At 40.1% G+C, this 23000-nt stretch overlaps 2 long non-coding RNA genes across 2 annotated transcripts in view; one reads left to right on the top strand and one right to left on the bottom strand.

Annotated features, from left to right (window-relative positions):
- The window catches only part of LOC131132593 (uncharacterized), a 28057-nt gene extending 16863 nt beyond the window's left edge, over positions 1–11194 (top strand). Inside the window, exon 5 of the long non-coding RNA XR_013627853.1 lies at positions 10926–11194. This is a non-coding gene — a long non-coding RNA (uncharacterized LOC131132593). The remainder of the gene's footprint in view (positions 1–10925) is intronic.
- A 4707-nt stretch (positions 11195–15901) lies between these two features.
- On the bottom strand, positions 15902–18328 carry LOC131132769 (uncharacterized). The gene is made up of 3 exons (XR_009130426.2): positions 18232–18328; positions 18082–18159; positions 15902–15997 (listed from the first exon to the last, which is right to left on the bottom strand). It is a non-coding gene; the product is annotated as an uncharacterized LOC131132769 (long non-coding RNA).
- Positions 18329–23000: the final 4672 nt, after the last annotated feature.

A 23000-nucleotide genomic window follows, 5' to 3' on the forward strand; every position in this document is an offset into this window, starting at 1 on the left:
TTTTTTAATTTTTTATTTTTTTAATTTTTTAATTTTTTAATTTTTTAATTTTTTAATTTTTTAATTTTTTAATTTTATTTCATTTTATTTACTACTTACTACTTTTACTACTTATTCTATTTAAACTATATTAGGAAAGCAGGAAGTGAACAAATGTAACAGTTACTGATTGTAAAAGTACCAGATGGAGGGGTAGGATTTAATAAGCTTTGCTTCTTCCTACTCCTTTTGGACATGTGGAACTGGGAACTGATTATGGGATGCACTCAATTGTAATCTGATGCATGTTCAAATGAAATAAAACCATTATCATTACCATATTCAACCACAAAGCAGCATGATTTATTCATAAATATATTTTTGAAAAACCAAGTTAAACCACAAAGATGAAATGGTAATAAAAATAAAATACTATGTTGCAGAATTCATGGTACAGCATGACTGAAAAGTACCACATTCATCACGTCATGTCACACGTCAACAAAGCTGTGATGACTCGGCCATTGGTTCATCCGCAAACGACACGGCAAGTACAAACGGGTAAGTCTGCTCCTTTGGTGGCTTCAAGGGCAGGCGGGAGTTATTTGGGGTGCGTCACTAGTTGAAGTTACATTTTCAACTATTTCACTACACACTGAAACCTGCTTAAGTCAGCCAGCTCATTCATGTCTTTTATTTTATTGTATTACTAAAAAGTGACCAGCTTTGTAGACATAAAATGTGAGATTATTTCCATGAAAAATGTTCTGTTTATGTCGACATGTTTTCTAGTGTTTTGGAATAGATTTTTAATGGTCTCTCGCCTCTCGCCTGAAGTCAGCTGGGATAGGCTCCAGCATACCCTATGGAGCCTAGGGTCACTATGATTAGGGATTTCCAATATTGGCTTTTTTACCAAAAAACGATATTGTCTCAATTGTCTCAAACTCTCAATTTCCGATACCTGCTGATACCGATATGTACTAGGTACTCCGGTTTCCTCCCACATTCCAAAAACATGCTAGGTTAATTGGCCACTCCAAATTGTCCATAGGTATGAATATGAGTGTGAATGGTTGTTTGTCTATATGTGCCCTGTGATTGGCTGGCCACCAGTCCAGGGTGTACACCGCCGATCGCCCGAAGACAGCTGGGATAGGCTCCAGCATATCTTAGTGAGGATTAGCGGTAGAAAATGAACATTGCGCTACGCATAACAATCTGTCTCTGTGCTTTTTTTTTAATGAGTGCGGCTGCTAAATAACCCACCATGGGGCCAAAGAAAGTTGTGAGTGGAGAAAGACGAGAAACACTATTGAATTCAAGAAAGAAGTCATAGTAAATACGAAAATGGCGCCCTCTCCTCCTTTCAGTAAAAGTCATGTTTTAGAGGTTCTTGAATGGATTCAATGGATTCACAAAAAAACTGCTTTGGTCTTTGTCAGACCTTTTGTAGTGAATTACTAAAACTGAGGTGTTATGTGTATGAAAAGAAAAGAAGCGGAATAAAAATCTGCACAAATGGAAGAAACGAAGAAAAGCATGTCAAGGGAGCGCTATAGGTTGAACAAAGTAACGACTTCGGGTTACTCCATTTCGTAGTTCTCCAGTTTTTCAGTAGTGTAGTCCAACAGAAGGATCGTCTCCCAAAGCTTCCGGTCCTCCTTGCCCATCCTCCAGGCTACACCACCTCCCTCTTGCTCTACATTCCCAAATGTGCCAAGCATCCTCACTCACTGATAAAAATGAAACTAATAGCACTTGAACTTGGTCATTAAAAAAGTGCATGACTTTCCAGCAGAGATCAAAGCGGCTCTCATTGAGGAAACGTCCAAAACGTTATAAGGTTCCGCATATGGATAAGAGACATCTCGTCGAGGCGTGTAACGCAAGGTCGGAAAGCCCTCTGGTCTCCCACGGTTGTTCAGGCAAGCAGATCTGCTTACCAGCCTTGTATTTATTCCATACCTAAGGGATGCATACCAAACACAGCCCCAGACCTGGCCTGGATTAGGTCTGCGCTGCTTTGTCGGATCGCTGGAGCTCCGCAGACATATTTGTGCCCCCAGGGGCAAAGCGTGGAAGTTGCAGCTAAAACCGCAGCAAATAAAGTCCATGTGCGGCAGAACAGGTCACGCTGCCACTTACATGTCTGTCATTAACCTTCCTGCAGGGTGCAGATAAAGGGGCCGCAGTTATTGGACACGTGAAGAGCTTTGGAAAAGACATTATGGACTCTTTCACGTACGAGCTTTGAAAATATCTACGGTGAAAAACTAATGATATCTTTATTTTCCTTCACTGGCTCATTTTAGTTTGTGGCAGGAGGAATAGTTTCACTGCTTTTCCAGGTCGCTGAATGAGTTTGGGATTTTGTCTTCAATTTGTTCATAAATATAATCAGAATTAAACAGGACAAAGATTTTAGGCAAACAAAATGAATTGTAAAGGTAATGATAATGGTTTTATTTCATTTCAACATGCATCAGATTAATCACATTAATCAGTTCACAGTTCCACATGTCCAAAAGGAGTAGGAAGAAGCAAAGCTTATTAAATCCTACCCCTCCATCTGGTACAAATCAGTAACTGTTACATTTGTTCACTTCCTGCTTTCCTAATATAGTTTAAGTTTTTTTTATTGTATTGTTTTTTACCACGTACCAAAGTACAAGGTGATATGAGCATCCAATGCCATAATGGGTACCATAGTAAGTGTCAATATAGTGATATATATAGCACATTAGGAAAGCAGGAAGTGAACAAATGTAACATACATAAACACTGAAGGCAAAATAAATTCTCAAAATATAATTAAAAAAATAAAAGTTTAATTTAATTTAATTTAATTTAGTTTGTTATAAATTTTATTTTATTTATTTTTTTATTTTATTTTTTATATATATATTTTTATGTCACGTACCGAAGCAGGAGGTGATATGAGCATCCAATGCCATAATGTGTCCTTACTCAATCCATTCCATAGTTTGATTCCACATACTGAAATGCTATGGCTAGCATAACGTAGTCCTAGCATAGAAGTGTTTCAAATGTACTTCTTCCCTGAGATCATATTTCTCCTCTCTTGTAGAGAAGTATTGGATGACATTTTTAGCTAATTGCTTATTTTTAGCCTTATGCATTATTTTAGCTGTTTGAAGATGAACTATATCAGCAAGTTGAAGTATTTGTGATTTTAGAAATAAGGAGTTAGTATGTTCTCTGTAGGCGGCATTATGAATTATCCTTACTGACCTTTTTTGCAGTACATTTAGCGAGTGAAGATTGCTTTTATAGTTATTAGCCCATATTTCCACACAATAAGTAAGATATGGTAGAACCAGAGCGCAATAAAGAGTGTGGAGTGATTTCTGATTGAGAACAAATTTTGCTTTGTTCAATATTGAAATATTTCTGGCCACCTTATGTTGTATATTTGTAATATGAGATTTCCAGCACATATTTTCATCTATTGTGATCCCCAGAAATGTATTTTCCTTCACCCTTTCAATGTCTACACCGTCTATTTGTATTTGCTGGTGGCCTTCCTGCTGTTACCAAACAGCATGCTTTTAGTTTTACTTAGTTTTTACTTAGGTTCAATTGTGAATTGTGAAGCATTTAAAAATACACAATAGTAGTACCATTTAATAGTAATTAAATAATAATTAGCATAGATGTTTCTATTTGTTACAGATATTCCTCCTTGGTTTGCTTTGTTTTAGTTTATTTCCAACACGTTTAATTGAAGAAAATACAAATATGTATGCTTCATTCAATAAGTAAAACATTTTCAATGTAAACAAAAGCCAATCGCTTTCCCTCGGATCACACTGGATTCGTCACGGCTCCGTCGCGGCCGTCGTAAGCACTCCGTAAGACTGAAGTGCTTATTGTAGGCTCACACCAGCTCCGTGAGCTGCGTCGGCTGTACGACAAAATGGAAAGAATCCGCTCAGGTTCAAACTTTTTTTTCCGGGTGCCTCCGACATCACAGAGGTCAATGAAATCATAACCAACATAAAATAAGATACGTTTTGGTACATACTCATTGTATGAAGTCTGTGCAGGCAAATACGGCTATTGTTTACAAGAACTTCCTGTATACAAGGCTAGTTATCACGGGAACAAGCGTAGTTTTCACTTTAGCCGCAGTGCCGACCGGAGATCAGGTCCACAGTCGCGGCGGATCCAGTGTGAGCCCGGGGTTAAACTGAGTTAGTGAGCTTTCATTATTTATGATTCATCATCTATCCATCTCATAGGTGTGGCATATCCAGCTGCTGGTGACGATTGCACGGGTGGGCCTTCAGTGGGCCACAATAAAAGGCCACTGTGTAATTATATTGGGGTGGTTCGAAAGGGTCCAAAGACCAGTTTGTATCATGTTCTCCCTGTGCGAGCAAATGGAAGATGGTTAATTAAGAATACACCAATGAACGAGGAGAAACACACAAATTCCTCCAATCAAAGGAAGGGGGCGGTAGATATCAACACCCTTCATCGTTAAGTTCACCAACACAAATATCTTCATGGCACTGCATCTAACAAAACATCTGACATCGCCAAGAAAGCATACAACGTGAGAAAGCAGTGGAACACTTGGAGCGCCAACGGAAAAAATCTGTATGAAGCTACAAAGACGCAGATAAATACTAGATCACATCACCGTGGAATGTGGAGGATATGACACACGATGAAGAACGATGCAGGATTAAAAATGTTATCATTTGACAACATCACGAGCACATTACAGGTGTACTGGAGTTAGGATAATCCCATGTATTTACTTTCAATGACAATATAACAATATTATCACAATATTGAACAAATGTTTGTATTTTTTAATTCTCCTATTTTTTTATTTAAAAAAAAATTGTTATATATAACCCACAGTGATGACAACAAAGACATAAAACTTTGTTGAATTCTAAATAATTAGGTTAATTAATCATAAAGGAGTAAAAATTGACTATGTGGTAAGTACATGATATATGATCAATACTTTAAACAATAAAAACAGTAATACTGATCATGTGTAGTACATCATGTATAATATAGATAAATACATTTTATTTATAAATATATATATAGAAAAATATGTATATATATATATATATATATATATATAATTATTTTCTTATTATTTTATTTATTGTGCATTTCGTTATGCAATTGCTTGTTTTTACATCAACCATGCCCACTCCTCTTCCAAATGCTGTGTGTATTTGTGCTTGCACGTGTCTGCACACCACTTGAATGGTCCATGTGTCGGCCTGCCTTTCTTCACTTTAGTTGACAGTTTAAAAAAAAGAAAGAAAAAAAAGACCAATCTGTTACCTCCCTGTTGCTTGAAAAGTGTCCGTACCAGGCTCGGACCACCGAGCCAAACAGTGCAAGGTTTTTCCACTGATAAAAACTGTCACTGCAAATTGGAATATTTGGGTCCATGTATACGTGGCTACAGACTCACAGATGCCCGAGTACTCAATTCACCATTGCACATGTGCGAGTTTTCCGATTCACTAACTTATGAGTTGACAATTACTCGGATTTCAAAGACTCACTTTGCAATGCAGTGGTGCGATAGCGCCTTCATGATGGCGTTTAAAGGAGAGGACTGTATAACAAAAGAAAAACCCGAGAGGACTTTGGACGTTTTGGACGTGTCGTATGAGAGCAGGTCAGGCCTGCTGCTGTGTGGGAGGTACGGGGCTTTCACAGAGATTGGTTTGATATACAACAGCATTAGTGAAAGCAGAAATAGCTACTGAGTGCACTTCAGGTGTTAAGAGGAGCTCAGGATATTTGGGATTAATATGAGCATATTTTCTCTGTATTGTAGTCAAGTGTTAGCACGGAGAGAACAGGTAAGACCAATACTAATGGTATGCTCACACAGGAAACACTCACTTTCAGCTGGAAATGACTTCCATTTTAAGTGGCCCTGACTGTCGTCACTTCACTCAGTCATTGTAGTACACAGGTACTATTTTCATTCATTATGTTTATGTGCACATAATACTCCTCTATTAAGTCAATATTGTGAAAATTATGTCAATATTTTTCAAATATTTTTATGAATGAATGTATTTCAGTAAGGCTGTCAAGTGATCACGGATTAATCACAGTATTGAAATTAATCAGTGACAATAAATCACCAATTGCTGCTACATTTGAAATACGGGCGTTTTTGCTGTACATTATTAAGATAAATGACAGGACGGGGTTATGTGTATTTTTATGTATGAGGTGTCCAAAACCATAACTAAACCCCCCCCCCCTCGTAGACCCACCACCTATGGGGGCAAGCATAAGGGCCCGGTGCATTGTGTGTTGGGTGGCGGTCAAGGGCGGGTGCCTGGGCGACCTGGTCTTCGGCGGCCAAATCTGGTTCTTGGGACATGGCCCGGACGCCTCCCAGGTGAGGTGTTCCGGGCATGCCCAGGCAGGAAAAGGCCCCCGGGACAGACCTAGGACATGCTGGAGGGATTATGTCTCACAACTGGCCTGGGAACGCCTTGGTGTCCTCCCGGTGGAGCCGGAGGAGGTGGCCGGGGACCGGGAAGTCTGGGCTTCCCAACTGAGACTGCTGCTTCCGCGACCCGGACCTGGATAAGCGGAGGAAAATGGATGGAATGGATGGATGGTCACTAGGTGTCAGTAATGTTACATTGACGATAAACTAGCCACCACAGGAAGTACTATAGAGAAACCACAATTAACAGACCTACAACAAGGAACAGGTTTTTGGTTACGACAGAGCATGGTGGTCAATGGTGTCATGGTGGTCAATGGTGTCACGGTGGTCAATGGTGTCATGGTGGTCAATGGTGTCATGGTGTCAATGACCTCAGAATGCAGAAACTGAACCCAATAACAGGTAAAAATCTGATGAATGTTGCAGCACAGAACAAATGATCCAGCAACAGAGCTAGCTACAAAGTACAATGCACCAACAAAAGACAGATGCCACAGGCACAACTAAATAATCAAAACCTAAATGAGCCGCAGGTGTGTCAAATCAAGAACCGTAAAGGCGACCAAGAACAGAAGAGAACAAAAGGAAAGTAATGAGTATGAAACCTGGAACTAAGCCATAACAGTGAAAATAAACAAACTGGCAGTACTCCCCCTTAAGGATGGATCCCAGATGTTCCAAAGTCCAGAGTCAAAATGGGGTGGGTGGACAGGTGGTAGGTCCCCTGGAGCGGTCCCGCCAGGACGACATGCCCGGTAGAACCAGAAGGACCCCTCTGGGAGAACGGCCAGTACAATATGCCGCTCCTAGGGACGACCAGGACGGCAGGCCCAGTGGAACCAGAAGGACCCCTCTGGGAGACGGCCGGTACAACATGCCGACATAACCAACAGAACCCCTTTGAGGGAACCAGCAGGACTCCTACACGGGTCGGCCTGTGACGGCATTTCCAGTGAAGCTCGTGGAACCCCTCCAGGGAATGGCTGGGACAGCATGCACGGCGGAGTCGACAGGAACCGTGCGGGGGATGGCATGCCCGGCACAGCTGGAGCATGAGCTGAGCTGCGACACGAACTCCTGGTGGTACACGCTGGCGTGGACTCATACTTGGACCCGGGACATCTCTAGTATTTATATTGAATTTAGTAATATTGAATTGTACTTGGCTGCACGGCGGTCGAGTGGTTAGCGTGGGTTTTCTCCGGGTACTCCGCCTTCCTCCCACATTCCAAAAACATGCTAGGTTAATTGGCGACTCCAAATAGTCCATAGGTATGAATGTGAGTGTGAATGGTTGTTTGTCTATATGTGCCCTGTGATTGGCTGGCCACCAGTCCAGGGTGTACCCCGCCTCTCGCCCGAAGACAGCTGGGATAGGCTCCAGCACCCCCGCCACCCTCGTGAGGATAAGCGGTTGAAAATGAACGAATGAATGAATCATACTTTGCACGGTGAACGAGTGGTTAGCATGTAGGCCACACAGTCAGGAGGTTGGGAAGAACTGGGTTCGATTCCTTGCTTGGGCATCTCTGTGTAGAAGTTTGCATGTTCTCCCTGTGCATGCGTGGGTTTTCTTTGGTTATTCCGGTTTCTTCCCAAATTCCAAAAACATGTTAGGTTAATTGGCAACCAGTCCAGGGTGTACCCCGCATCTCGCCCAAAGACAGCTCGAAAACCCTAGTGAGGATAAGTGGCATAGAAAATGGATGATCGCATTTGGGTCTGGACGCAATTAACCGCCATAAATGAGGAATTACAATAAGAAAGCCAATATTGATATAATATCTCTAATCACTAGACCAGGGGTGGGCAAACTACAGCCCGGGGGCCACATCCAGCCCGCCAAGTGCTTGAATACGGCCCACCTGTTCTTTCCAAAGTATTTCATTTAAACTCAACATACAACCTGGCATCATGGTCTGAGCCAACCTTTTGATGGTTGAAGTAGCTGGTTTATCATTTTCGTTATTTGATGTGGTCTGTTGTTTACAAAATTCTCCTAAAAAAGGGACACAAGCACATAATAATAATAATAAATATAAAAAATATATATTTTCCAATAATATTAAATAAATAATAATTATATTAATAATACAATCAATATAATATTATTAATTATTACGATTAATAATATTAATTAATAATAATATTAAATAAAAAATAATTATTAATGTTAATAATATTAATTAATAATAGTACTAAATAAAAATAATTATTAAATAACAATAATAATTATTACTATAATACATTTAATTTATAACACACTTTATATCAAATAAATAATCTCAAAGTGCACATATAGCAGATTGCATGACACTTCTACTGTGAAATATACGTGTAAAAATTGACCGTTACATGTAAAATATTATATAGTCTGGCCCCCCCCCGTCAATGTTGTTAAATCAATGCGGCCCACAAGTCAAAAAGTTTGCCCACCCCTGCACTATAGACACTAGTGATTACTATTACTATTCAAAGACTATACTGCTACAATACTGTATTTGTTTACCAAGTAGACATGTGACACCATAAACACTTCCTGTCCCTAACTTAATGTGTCCTGTGTTGTTGAAATAAACTAAGCATGAAAACCAATGTAGTGTCCATATCTTACAAATCAGAAGTGGATCAGATCCTTGTCCCCCCCCCCCCATTGTACTGGATAGCCAAACAAGCATTTCTCTCATCCAAGCATCCAATCCTCCATACCCTCCCAGGAGTCTGGTATTGATCAGACATGTCCACATTAGAGGGAGGGGAGAGGCTTTTATGATAATCCACCTCCCTTCCTCCACCACTGGTAATGGCTGCATTAGACACTCATTCCCTGTGTAGCCAACACCTGGCCCTCGCTCTCTTTGGACTTACTGTTTGTAGTACAGCCTTGTTTAATGGGCTCTTTACAAAGGGGCGGTGGGGTCTGAAAGACTGGGGCATAGGAAGCTTTCCACGGGTTTCCAGTAGGTGAAAACCTGGAAGAAGCCATTGGGAAGCTCAGAGAGAGAGAGAGAGAGAGAGAGAGACAGGATGATTTGTTATTCCCTTGAGTGGAACCTCCACAACACACATGACTTTTACATTTGCTGTTTTCCTGTATTTTTGGTTCCTTACATGCTCTTTTCAATTCTGCTCATCTTAACTCTTATCTCTTCATGTAGTCTGCCCGTAGTGTCCTAAATATAACAAGTAATGTTATTGTAATGTTTGGAGAGACACACAGGCACCAAACTTAATCACAGTAACAACAGGCTTTTATTGCAGGTTTGAATTATCGCAGGGCTGCACGGCGGATGAGTGGGTAGGACGCAGACCTCACAGACCAGTGTTCAATCCCACCCTTGGCCATCTCTGTGTGGAGTTTGCATGTTCTCCGGGTACTCCAGTTTCCTCCTACATTCCAAAAACATGCTAGGTTAATTGGTGACTCCACATTGTCCATAGGTATGAATGTGAGTGTGAATGGTTGTTTGTCTATATGTGCCCTGTGATTGGCTGGCCACCAGTCCAGGGTGTACCCCGCCTTATGTATGCCTTAAATGTCTGAATTTTTTTAGTAATAGAATTGTAAAGGTGACTATAGGGATGTTATTTCACATCTAGAGTGCTCTAATAATGTTTAAAAGCATATACGTATATAACTCATTGCTGAGATGAGTGCTGTGGTTTATAATCAGACACTCAAAAATGTTTAATTTTTTCAATAAATATATACCGTATTCTTTGTTCAAATACATTTATACTACACAAAAAAGAGAGAATAATAGAATAGATTTAACATCTAAATAGACAATTTGTAGTATTTATAGGTAGTACTTGTCGAAGGAAGTATTACCTAGATTAGTGCAATATTGACCACAGAAGAGGTAAGAATCTTGAAAGGAGAAAAACATGAAAAAGGAGAGAAAAAGAGCCACCTGGACACCATCAGTCTCAGCCTAGGTAAACAACTCCGACATTCCTGGCCAACAAGAGTCAAAGGTCATGATGACAAACGAGTGACCCAAGAGCCCTGAGAGGCCAAAAGAGGAGCCTCTGGAATCTCTCAGCAGGGGGACGGGGGACACTGAGACACATTCACCACCAGCCTGGAGCCCTTCTTGGCCACACATGAAAACCTGCATAGTCTTAGGGCCACAATGGAGGACCCAACATGGGGACCAGGGGGTCCAAAACTCCACCCAGTAGTACTCAGAAAATTTCAGATTATTGTTTATTATTGTATTGTATTGTATATGTATTGTTTATTATTCAGCTATATGTGTACTGTGTATGTGTGTCAGTGATCCTTGAAACTTTATTCTTTCATTATTATTCTTTTCACAAACAGGGAATAATCTGTCTGCCTTGTTGACTATATTTTTCTCTAAAGTACCGCTAAAAAAAAAATCCCGCCATGCGATATATTGCGATGTATTCTTTTGCAGTTGTTGCTTTGCTCTCACTGTGTTTTCCTTTTCCTTCCCAGATATCCTTGTTTCCGGTGATGGGCAGAGAATGGGACACATCACCCTTGAGCAATTACTGGTGCTTTAGAGTTTAGAGTGCAGCAGGATGATGCCAGATTGTTGCCTAAACAGCCTGTTTCCTAGGACGTTCCTTCCTGTCCGTTTTCCTGTCACGCAACCTGTTGCTATGAATTCACTCTTACTACGTCTTCATGAGATTCATGAGTCACTTTATATATACAGTAATATACAGTATATATATATACAGTAATCCCTCGTTTGTTTCACTTCCAATAATAATAATAATTAATAAGTCAATTTCATATCCGGGCTGCACGGCAGTTGTGTGGTTAGCGCAGAGAAATGTATAACATTTGCGGGATTATTACATTAAAAACTGCACATTTGTATTACGTTTGTGGGTGTAACAGACCTCACAGCTAAGAAACCAGGGTTCAATTCCACCCTTGGCCATCTCTGTGTGGACTGTGGAGTTTGCATGTTCTCCCCGTGCATGCGTGGGTTTTCTCCGGGTACTCCGCTTTCCTCCCACATTCCAAAAACATGCTAGGTTAATTGGCCACTCCAAATTGTCCATAGGTATGAATGTGAGTGTGAATGGTTGTTTGTCTATATGTGCCCTGTGATTGGCTGGCCACCAGTCCAGGGTGGACCCCGCCTCTCGCCGAAGACACCCCCCGCGACCCCTGTGAGGATAAGCGGTAGAAAATGAATGAATAAATGAATTTCTTATCCATAAATGGATTATGTCTCATAGTTAAGAGCATAGAAAACATGTTTATGACCTTCTAAATACAGTTTTTAACATTAGAGTCCTCTAGACATGAAATAACACCTCCGGAGATACCTTTACACTGTGCAGTATAGTACATATAGTAATAGGACTTGAGACATAAATAGGACTCATGCTCATGTGTGTTGCTGTTAATCACAGCCCTCAACCTCAGAGGAAGTGATGTCGGGGGTTCAGAGTTGAGTTTTAGCTCGGCATGGGTTACGGCCACAACAATAGAGACCATTCAAACTTGCAATAAAAGCCTGTTGTTCTTGTCTCATCCAACACTACAGTAGGATTTGAAAGTGTCAAGGAATGACTGTATGTTCCTATGTCAAGGAGTGGTGGCTAGGAAGCTGTGCAGGATGGTGGGAAGGAGTGAAAGTTTACCACATGTGGAAACCTTGCTCCCCTGACCTCCCATTGCGATTTGAGCACAGCATGAGGACACACGCGGGGGAAAGTTGGAACAGATGAGAAGAATACAAGGTTTGTACGTGTTTTCATAGTGGTTTTTGTAATTAGGTGGAGCAAAAACTCAGTGGTGGATCTGTATCTATCTGCCTCTCAGCGTTGAGCAGAGGGTCCCTGTTGGCAACCTCATGACCTCGGACCTAAACACACTGATTAACCACCACTGGACTTTCCACTTCTTCACAACTTCTGCTGAAAACAAACACACTTAACGTCCATAACACCTCCTACTAGGATCATATTTATTGGGTCATTGACCTTTTCAGACAGTTTGATACAAAACAAAGTGAACTAGTTTTATATTTTTTTATTTTTAGAATTCAAATGAAAGCTCTGCACACGATGCATTGTGGGTTGATGTGTTTGCTCGTATGCATGAAGTCTATGTAAATAAATACAAATGCACCTTTGTGTGTTTCCTTGTAGGAAACCTTGATTGTACTTCTGGTTTGGGGCGGAGAAACCAGACACGCCTGTAGCTGCTCTGCAATTAATAACGATTCTTCTTCTTCGTGTTCAATGCTACTCTGGACCATGCCAAGAACTCTGAGCGCATTTGTTGTCGACTTCCAGTTAGTATTTGTGAGTATAATCATGTTCTTGTTATTTCATGTTGTGTGTACTTTGGTGAACTGGGAAGGAAGTTTCAAGGGGAGGGGCCTGTGACACTGAAAGCTAGGTGCGGGCAGACCAAAGTAAGGTTAATATCAGTATCGGATTTGATACCAGCACTATGAAATGTATACGATTTTTAAGTTGTATGCCGCTATATTAATTGTACAGGCAATGTTTTAAGTCAACATTCATAACTGTCATACAGGTGTAACAAAACGTTATGATGTAAAAAAAAAGATTAATTATAAGATTGATATTTTTTAGTTCACTTCTATGTTTATTTTCACAAATACCTGTTTTTTTGTTGATATGTTGTTGATGTTGTTTTATGTACATTTATGTACATACTGTTATTTACATGGTCATATCACCTTGTACTTCGGTATGAGGTGCATTATTAAAAAAAAAAAAAAAACGAAACAAAACAAAAAAAAACCTTAAACTGTATTATGGAAAACAAATGTAGTGAACAAATCTAATCTATATTTGGAAAGCAGGAAGTGAACAAATGTAACAGTTACTGATTGTAAAAGTACCAGATGGAGGGGTAGGATTTAATAAGCTTTGCTTCTTCCTACTCCTTTTGACATGTGGAACTGGGAACTGATTATGGGATGCACTCAATTGTAATCTGATGCATGTTCAAATGAAATAAAACCATTACCATTACCATATTCTTAAAGTACAAGGCTGAGTGAAATGTTGATACAAATAAATAACAACACAAAGCTTTATCTTTAAATTCATGTAAACCTTGGTTAGCGTCATGTATCTGTTCCAGAAGGTACGACTCTAACCAAAACGTACTCTAACCAAGAAATCATGTAAATCCAATTAATCCGTTCTGGAAAAAGCCAAAAATTTTAGCACAAAACCTGTTTTTATAGTTTTACAATGATAGTTTTACATGCAGAAAGCAATGAAATCATTGATGACCTGATTTTTCTCAACACAATGTGGCAGAGAGATCAACACAGACCTCATTTTCCTGTTTTGCTATAATTATTATATGAATTCAATTGTGTTTCTCACCTCAAGACTCTGCTTTTCTTTTGATCAAAGCTGTAAAATAAGCCAAAATGGCTCCAAAGGAAGTTGTGACTGCCATCATTTTGATAAAGATTAGAGGCACTATTGAATTTAGGAAATAACTTCTGCACGACTGTTGAAGCTAAAACTTAAATTCGAATCCCTGACATCACTTCCTGTCTGGCCACCACTCAGGTCCTTGAGGAAACACGTTTACTACAACAACACACGAACACAAGTCTTATTTATGTCTTAATTGGCTTATTATTTCTTATTATGCCTACTATATTAGAAGTGACTATGGGGTGTTATAATGTTAAAATAAAAAAAAAGAAGGTTGTAAACCGGTTTTCTATGCTCTAGCTATGAAAATATTTCATTTCTGGAATCCTACTTAGCGGACATTAACTTATCATGGCCGTGCCTTTAATAATAATTAATAACACAACAAGACGCTACTTGGATGTATGCAAACTGAGGCAAAATCTTGGCATGCATTTATGATAACCAGGGCGTATGTTTGAAACAGTTTCTGGCAAGATAAGACATTTAACCACTTAGTCCCTACCCCTTGAAATATATCCAAACATTTTTTCTCTTAGTTTACAATGTGGATGTACATATACGCAGTACTACAGTATATTTCCATAGTGCCAAATCTTTACAATGCATTTGTGTGCGTGTTCTATCTGCTGTCTATCCGGCAGCAAGGAATTGATGATGTTCTTCAGCTCTAGTTGCTGTGTCAGGGATATGTCGAGTCTTGTGGTGAAGTCTTGACACTGAGCCCAGCGGCACCTTAGGAGTCCTGGATGTTGTTTTGTGGCCTGTCAGGCTCACTTGTGTTATTTCTCATTGTTGACATACAAACCCTGATGTAGTACTGCGACTGTATGTGTTTGTGTATCACATGTTTAAGCACCAAAAATGTAGGCTGCAAAATTGCCCGGTATTGGTAATTATTCCTATGTTTTACATTCCAACTTTGTGTCATTAATACTTTATTGAAAAAAAGAGGATTTAAAGTAAAAAGTAACTCTGGCTGGCATGATTGCTTCCAACAATGTTTGAGCCAAGGTGGCCTCGGTGAGACATTGAACACAGCAAAGTAGACGCTTAGCTTTCTAACAAGTCTGGGCTGATCAATGCTTGAACGGTGCATACACACAACGTGCTCTCAGGCGATCATTTCCACATCAGAGAGGAGACGTAGTTCATCCAACTGAAAACTACACATGACCTCATTTGTCAACTAAATCTCCCGTTTGGGCTCAAAGGTTTACATCACCTTTACAGCTCTTAATGATTTATTTGAACCATATTTCATGGTGATCAGATTTGATTGCCAGAACAACAGGATTTTATTGCAGGTGTGATTGATCTCACAACAGGCACAATGGTCCCTAACGAGGACTATTGTTGTGTACGTAACCCACGGCAAGCTAAAACTAAACTCTGAAGCCCCAAAGTCACTTCCTTTTCATGCCTCACATTAACACACACAAGTACAATAACATTATTATATTGTTATTATATAGCATTGACAGGACTATAGCCACCACAGGGAGTACGGTGCAGAAGAGGAAGAAAAACAACAATAAACTCTCCCAATACTAGCATGTGTGAGCCTATGTTGTCATTTCTACCGCTTATCCTCACGAGGGTCGCGGGGGTGCTGGAGCCTATCCCAGCTGTCTTCGGGGGAGAGGCGGGGTACACCCTGGACTCCGGTTTCCTCCCACATTCCAAAAACATGCTAGGTTAATTGGCGACTCCAAATTGTCCATAGGTATGAATGTGAGTGTGAATGGTTGTTTGTCTATATGTGTCCTGTGATTGGCTGGCCACCAGTCCAGGGTGTACCCCGCCTCTCGCCCGAAGACAGCTGGGATAGGCTCCAGCACCCCCCGCGACCCTCGTAGAAAAGGAATGAATGAATGAATAAATTGAACAATACATTATATAGGCAACATATATTCATTGCATCAGTTGAAGGCCCAATTCTGGGCCCAATTATGGCGTCCTCTTGTGTGATTTTTCTGCTGTGCATGGAGTCAATCAATTGCCGAATTTCAGCCTGGAGTGCTTGACATAACTGTTGGACTGCGGCCGCTTATTGATCATACCTTCTCACCTGGCAATCCAGAATATCTCATAGATGTTCTACAGGGTTTAAATCTGGGGAATACGCAGGCCAATCAAGACACTGAACATTATTCTGCTTCAGGTAGTCCTGACAGACTCTGACGTCACTGCCCGCGACGAAGTATGCTGTGACGTCACACACGCCACCCGTGTTTACATCAGAAACAACATGGATGCCCTCAGAGCTGTGTTGGATGTAGCTATTGTTCAAGTGCTTGTGCTCCAATTTCCCTCAAATAACCGTTCTACGTCCAAGGCATCTTCCTTGTAACAGGCTCCGACGCCGGGTTTGGATCAGACCGGGACGCACTGCAATCTGGTGGGAGAACTTTGAGATGGAATTTGTTCTCCCGGAGGCATGATGCAACAATTTCCGAATGTCACGGTCCTTGTTATTGTTGTTGTCAGTGTTATTAGCATTTATGTGCTTACTATGTGGGGATGCATTTTTTTTAATACAAGGTTGTGTGGACACCATTTTTCTCATAAATATGCGGTTTTTTTTTTGTTTTCTTTTTTTCCCCCTTTTTTTTTGCTTCTTTAAACATTGGAATAGGGTTGTTGGTGTCGCGAGACTAAAAAGTCATAAGTTACGAGAAAAGATGCGGTTGTGTGTGTCACAAAGGTAAAGTCGTAACTTTACGGAAAAAGTTGGTAACATTGGATTAAAGTTGTGATGTTACTACTACAGCCACGTTACGAAAAAAAAGCGATTATGTCACGAGAATTAAGGCAGAATAGTATGAATTAAAATGTTACAAGAATAACATCGTCCGTCAGTGTAGTTTGTTATTGTTATAAATGATGACTTTTCACAAAATATTCTTTTTTTTTTTTTAATATATAAATATGCGTTTTTAAAAATACCCTGCCACGTGTGGACAAGGCCTTAACCCTTAGATGCACAAGTGACTGGACCCTACACTCTTCCATAAGTGGATCAAAAATGACCCATACTAGAATCAATGCGTTTTTATGCCAATTTTGCCATTTTGGTTAGGAATAATCACTTGTATGATATTTAGTATTATATTTAGGACCACACAAGAATGATTTCATGTTAGAAACATCTTCATTTTTCACTTTTTTCCATTTTTGAAAAGAAAATGTACCCGTACAACAATAGAAAATGGATCCATTGTGTGTTGCATAAAAGGTAAGCTAAAAATGTGAATGGCATGATATCAAAAATATGTTTTTTGAGGACTACCTGGAATATGAAATTATAAAAAATTTTCATTATGAAGATATTTCAAGAAAACAACCTGACCGGGTCATTTTTGACCCACTTATGGAAGGTTGGGGTAGTAACACAAAAACCAAAATTTCTTAAAATCTATAAAAGATAAGTTAAAAATGTGAACGCATGATATCAAAAACATGTTTTTTGAGGAATACCTGGAATATGAAATGATTTAAAAAATTCATTACGAAGATATTTCAAGAAAACAACCTGAACGGGTCATTTTTGACCCACTTATGGAAGGTTGGGGTAGTAATACAAAAACAAAAATTTCTTAAAATCTATAAAAGATAAGTTAAAAATGTGAATGGCATGATATCAAAAATATGTTTTTTGAGGAATACCTGGAATATGAAATGATAAAAATGTTTCATTACGAAGATATTTCAAGAAAACAACCTGACCGGGTCATTTTTGACCCACTTATGGAAGGTTGGAGTAGTAACACAAAAACAAAAATTTCTTCAAATGTATAAAAAGGTATGTTAAAAATGTGAACGGCATGATATCAAAAATATGTTTTTTGAGGAATACCTGGAATATGAAATTATAACAATTTTTCATTATGAAGATATTTCAAGAAAACAACCTGACCGGGTCATTTTTTACCCACTTATGGAAGGTTGGGGTAGTAACACAAAAACAAAAATTTCTTAAAATGTATAAAAGGTAATTTAAAAATGTGAATGGCATGATATCAAAAACATGTTTTTTGAGGAATACCTGGAATATGAAATGATAAAAATGTTTCATTCCGAAGATATTTCAAGAAAACAACCAGACCGGGTCATTTTTGACCCACTTATGCATCTAAGGGTTAATGAGCAACCTCGAGTAACATCAAAACACCGCAAAAAAGGAGTCAGTGCCTCACCAGCCATGGACATCACTGCACGTCACTGGCACGCACATCTGTAGCGCTTCAGCTGGGGTTGTCATCAGCGTGACAATTCTATTGGGACATCCACCATTAATTAAAGCAAGATGTTCATTTCCAACTCTTTAATGATCAGAATATGCGCACCTGCATGTTTGCACCGACATACATCTGTTTGTGTCATGATCAATCCACTCTGTCACATGCGGCACCCATCACACACACACACACACACACACACACAGCTGTGCCCTATCGGCCATCAAGCTTAAGGACATAATTACCAAGACTGCTTGTGACATTCCTTTTAGCACTGGGGGAGGGCATTCCCTACCATTCTTCCTCTCTTTCCATACATAACATTTTTTTTTCCACAGAGAAGGTCCAAACTTTATTTTGCCTTAGAATTGCATCTCATATGAATATCAAAGGTAACGAAACCCTGCACATCACCCTAAAACCAGTTCTCCTCAGTGGAGCGTGAGGCAGGGAGGACTATAAGTATTAGTACAGACCTGCCAACATGTCTGAATTTGTCGTACTCAGCCTGCAGTTTGAATATACTTAAGATTAATAGCATGGGACATGGATGGATCAGTCCATGAGCATGAATATACTTTATTATATTTCACATTCACCTTTTATCGGTCATTTGTTCTCAATCAGAAATCACTCCACTCTTTATTGCTCTCTGGTTCTACCATATCTTACTTGTTGTGTGGAAATATGGGCTAATAACTATAAAAGCAATCTTCACTCGCTAAATGTACTGCAAAAAAGGTCAGTAAGGATAATTCATAATGCCGCCTACAGAGAACATACTAGCTCCTTATTTCTAAAATCACAAATACTTCAACTTGCTGATATAGTTCATCTTCAAACAGCTAAAATAATGCATAAGGCTAAAAATAACCATAACGATGAGCCAATTCAAGAAACAATACAAGCAGTTGATGTTTGCTAAATACAAGGATGAAGAGTCTTGAACCAGTCATGATGTGCTATATATATCACTATATTGACACTTACTATGGTACCCATTATGGCATTGGATGCTCATATCACCTCCTACTTTGGTACGGGACAAAAATAAAATAAAAAAAATGTTTTTTTAAACAAACTATATTAGGAAAGCAGGAAGTGAACAAATGTAACAGTTACTGATTGTAAAAGTACCAGATGGAGGGGTAGGATTTAATAAGCTTTGCTTCTTCCTACTCCTTTTGGACATGTGGAACTGGGAACTGATTATGGGATGTACTCAATTGTAATCTGATGCATGTTCAAATGAAATAAAACCATTACCATTACCATTTATCCGTAAAGGGCCACCACTGGGCCCGGATCCGAGAGATGGCTGCTATATAGGTATAAGGTGTAGGTTGCTTTATAAGGTTGCTTTTCCCACTTTTCTGACTTCTAAATGTAGTTATAATGCTGTATTCTCATGTTAAACAATGCCAAAGATTCTGATAATGAGGTTTACGCATTTGGAAGTGAGCCCTGAAAGAAGTTTGGGATGGCTCAAACCACTCGGTTTCAAAAGGCGTGGTAAAATTGCCCCTTTGTGATGTCACAGAGGGGCTTCCTTATATGGTATATAGTTAGGAAGCACTTTGGGCGTGTGACCAATCACAGTGGAGTGGGCAACCCGGAGGTGGGCCGTGGGTGGGCTAATTTAAAACAGACCGGACAGCTGAAATAAGTGCAGTTATTGTGTGTCGCTGCTCTACAGGAGACCACAACTCAATACGAAGGGTCGAAAAATGAGCATAATAGGTCCCCTTTATAGACAATCCATCTAAATTTATTTTTTTTCTTGTTTGGCTAAATGGTCCCACCACTAAGGTGAGGTGTGGGGTGATGGAATCACAAAAGCATGCGGAGATAAATGTGACTGAGACGGATCCAGACACTTCCAGATGCCCGGGCGTTGAGGGGCAAAGGACTGTAGCAGAGCCACCCTCCCAGGGGACGTGACTCACCTGGAAGAAGGGCCAAGCACTGCCAGATGTGGAGGAAGCCGTTTGGGTCCCTCACGCCAAGCCTGTCTAACACTGTCTCAATTGTGCGGCGGCATATGCTTCCAGTCAAGGGTGAAAAATGCAGGCACCAGCACATGCCAGAGTCTTTCAAGCATAGCCCAGCAGTCAGCCTCCAGCCGTACACCCACTCGCATCCAGACAGAGCAGATCCTCCCAGTTGAGCAGTCAGCGTCGTGCAGACATGTCACCGCACAGCAAGTCAAGGCTAGTTCAATTGTAAAGATGCTGGAAGGGACCAGGTCCAGACACCCGATGCTACTCGCACACAGTGAGAAGATTCCAGCACACCTCACTACTCAAACATTTGGGTTGGTCTTTATGAAGAAAGTACAAATATATCCGAATATAATGTATATATTTAACACAGAAGAAGCCAGAGCCCATTCAAGTTCAATTAGGATGGATATAGCTTGGAACAAAGCAAACTCATTGAAAACATTGGTGATGCTGTTTGTAAAATACTACTAACTGAAATCAAAGATGTGAGTGTGAATGGTTGTTTGTCTATATGTGCCCTGTGATTGGCTGGCCACCAGTCCAGGGTGTACCCCGCCTCTCGCCCAAAGACAGCTGGGATAGGCTCCAGCACCCCCGCGACCCTCGTGAGGAAAAGCGGTAGAAAATGAATGAATGAATGAATGAATGAAATCAAAGATGTGTGACGCAACTTACTGAATATGGAGTGTTGCCAACATCTGAAAAAATAAATATTGTCTTCATCCTTACTGGTATAGGAATTTTTTTAATTTAATTGGAAGCATGTGTTGGAGTGATATGAATGCATGGGAAGCAAAATCCAACCAACCATTCGGTTTCTACCGCTTATCCTCACTAAGGTTGCGGGTATGCTGGAGCCTATCCCAGCTGTCAAAGACAGAATATGACCAAAATGTCTTTACAAGGAAATAAAAATATTTAAAAAAACCTTTAATGTTGTACAGTTATGAGAAATACCTTTCATTTTTACAAGATGAAAGTCACAGTTTTACATTAAAAAATTCTGTACTTTGAGAAAAAGTCATTGTTTCTATGACAAATCACTGAAATTGTATGAGAAGTCCGAATATTATGGAAAAAAAAATAATCGTACATGAAATTATTACAATTTTACATTCATTCATTTTCAACCACTTTTCCTCACGAGGGTCACAGGGTATGCTGGAGCCTATCCCAGCTGTCTTCAGGCGAGAGGCGAGGTACACCCTGGACTGGTGGCCAGCCAATCACAGGGCACATATAGACAAACAACCATTCACACTCACATTCATACCTATGGACAATTTGGAGTGGCCAATTAACCTAGCATGTTTTTGGAATGTGGGAGGAAACCGGAGTACGCAATACAGTAGTGAGTAGCTTGCTGTTTGCTTGCTATCCTTCAGAAGCCAATCGGGACGCAGAAGACTAACTTAACTTCTTCTTAAAGGGCCAGGCACAGCTTGATTGTAAATGAAAATATTGTTTTTAGAGATAAAGATAGAGTGAGGAAACAATGTAGTTGACACTCGATGGAAGAATTACAATTGTTAAATTGAGCTAAAATCAGTTTTCATGTCTAAAAAAATTAGCTAGCTTACCCGACACACACATTTTAGGGAATCCATAGCCTGGGATGGTCACATGACACTTAGGGACTTCATGAGTTCAGGTTAGCACAAAGCTGTTCCACATAAAAAGTGCCTAAAATTTAAATGGGGCCTATTATGCAAATTTCCGTTCCTTTGTATTGAGTTGTGGACTCCTATAGAGCAGCTACACACAATAACCAGAACAGAAAGCTTTCTATATCTTCCAGAATCTGTACCCATTCCAGCTGTATTTTGTTTTAGATTTCCAAAATGGCCTCTTTAGGCTTGTACCCGAGCACGCCCTTGACGGTGACTTCTCACTGTGTGACATCACAGTGGCTCACTTCCAAATGTGCAGACCTCATGATCTGAAACGTTGCCATCATTTAACATGATAACATTTCTAGGTCAGAAAAGTGGAAAAAGCACAATAGATCTCCATTAAAAGAAACACAACATTAACACACACACAATGTCATTTGGCCCACGTGCAGCTGGTGAGCACACATCCTTTTCATACAACAAATCTCATCCAAATCCTCTTCACCTGGAGCAACACACACAGATGGCTACCTCCAGCCTGTAAAAGTCCAAGGGCCTTGTGCAGGAATGTGCATGTTGCACAATGACCTCATTGTGCCGTGATAGGGCTTGTCTGAGCCGGGCTCTGTGGCGCAGTCACACCTGTTCCACCTATGCCACGGGGCTGACACAGCCACAGATACATCAATCAGCATTTACTGCACACACCCGTGGTCGCAAGTTGCATTTAGCCATCGTGGCCATGAATGGCATATTCATTTAGCTCCTTTAATCATTGATTTGAACCATTTTACCAGACTGGAGTGGCTCAAGAATGACATTAAAGTTGAAAATGTACACCATTTATTATTATATTATACTTCAGTTTGCCTGATTTTTACGGTTAGACTTTTTTTTTGCATGTCCTTAATGTAATGTTAGCATCCAGTTAGCTTTCTGACACATGGAAACAGGAAGTGGAAGTCTATGATGTGGTTGACTCTGTAGTGGTTAAAAATTGCAGGAATTCATATTTTGCACAGGCTGCATGTCTAGTGGTTAGCATGCAGACCTCACAGCTAGGAGACCCGAGTTCAATTCCACACTCGGCCATCTCTGTGTGGAGTTTGCATGTTCTCCCCGTGCATGCCCGGGTACTCCGGTTTCCTCCCACATTCCAAAAACATGCTAGGTTAATTGGCGATTCCAAATTGTCCATAGGTATGAATGTGAGTGTGAATGGTTGTTTGTCTATATGTGCCCTGTGATTGGCTGGCCACCA

Source organism: Doryrhamphus excisus, linkage group LG1 (genome assembly GCF_037039965.1).
Source record: "Doryrhamphus excisus strain RoL-2023G ecotype Guam linkage group LG1, RoL_Dexc_Guam_v1.1, whole genome shotgun sequence".
NCBI classification, from domain to species: Eukaryota; Metazoa; Chordata; class Actinopteri; order Syngnathiformes; family Syngnathidae; genus Doryrhamphus; species Doryrhamphus excisus.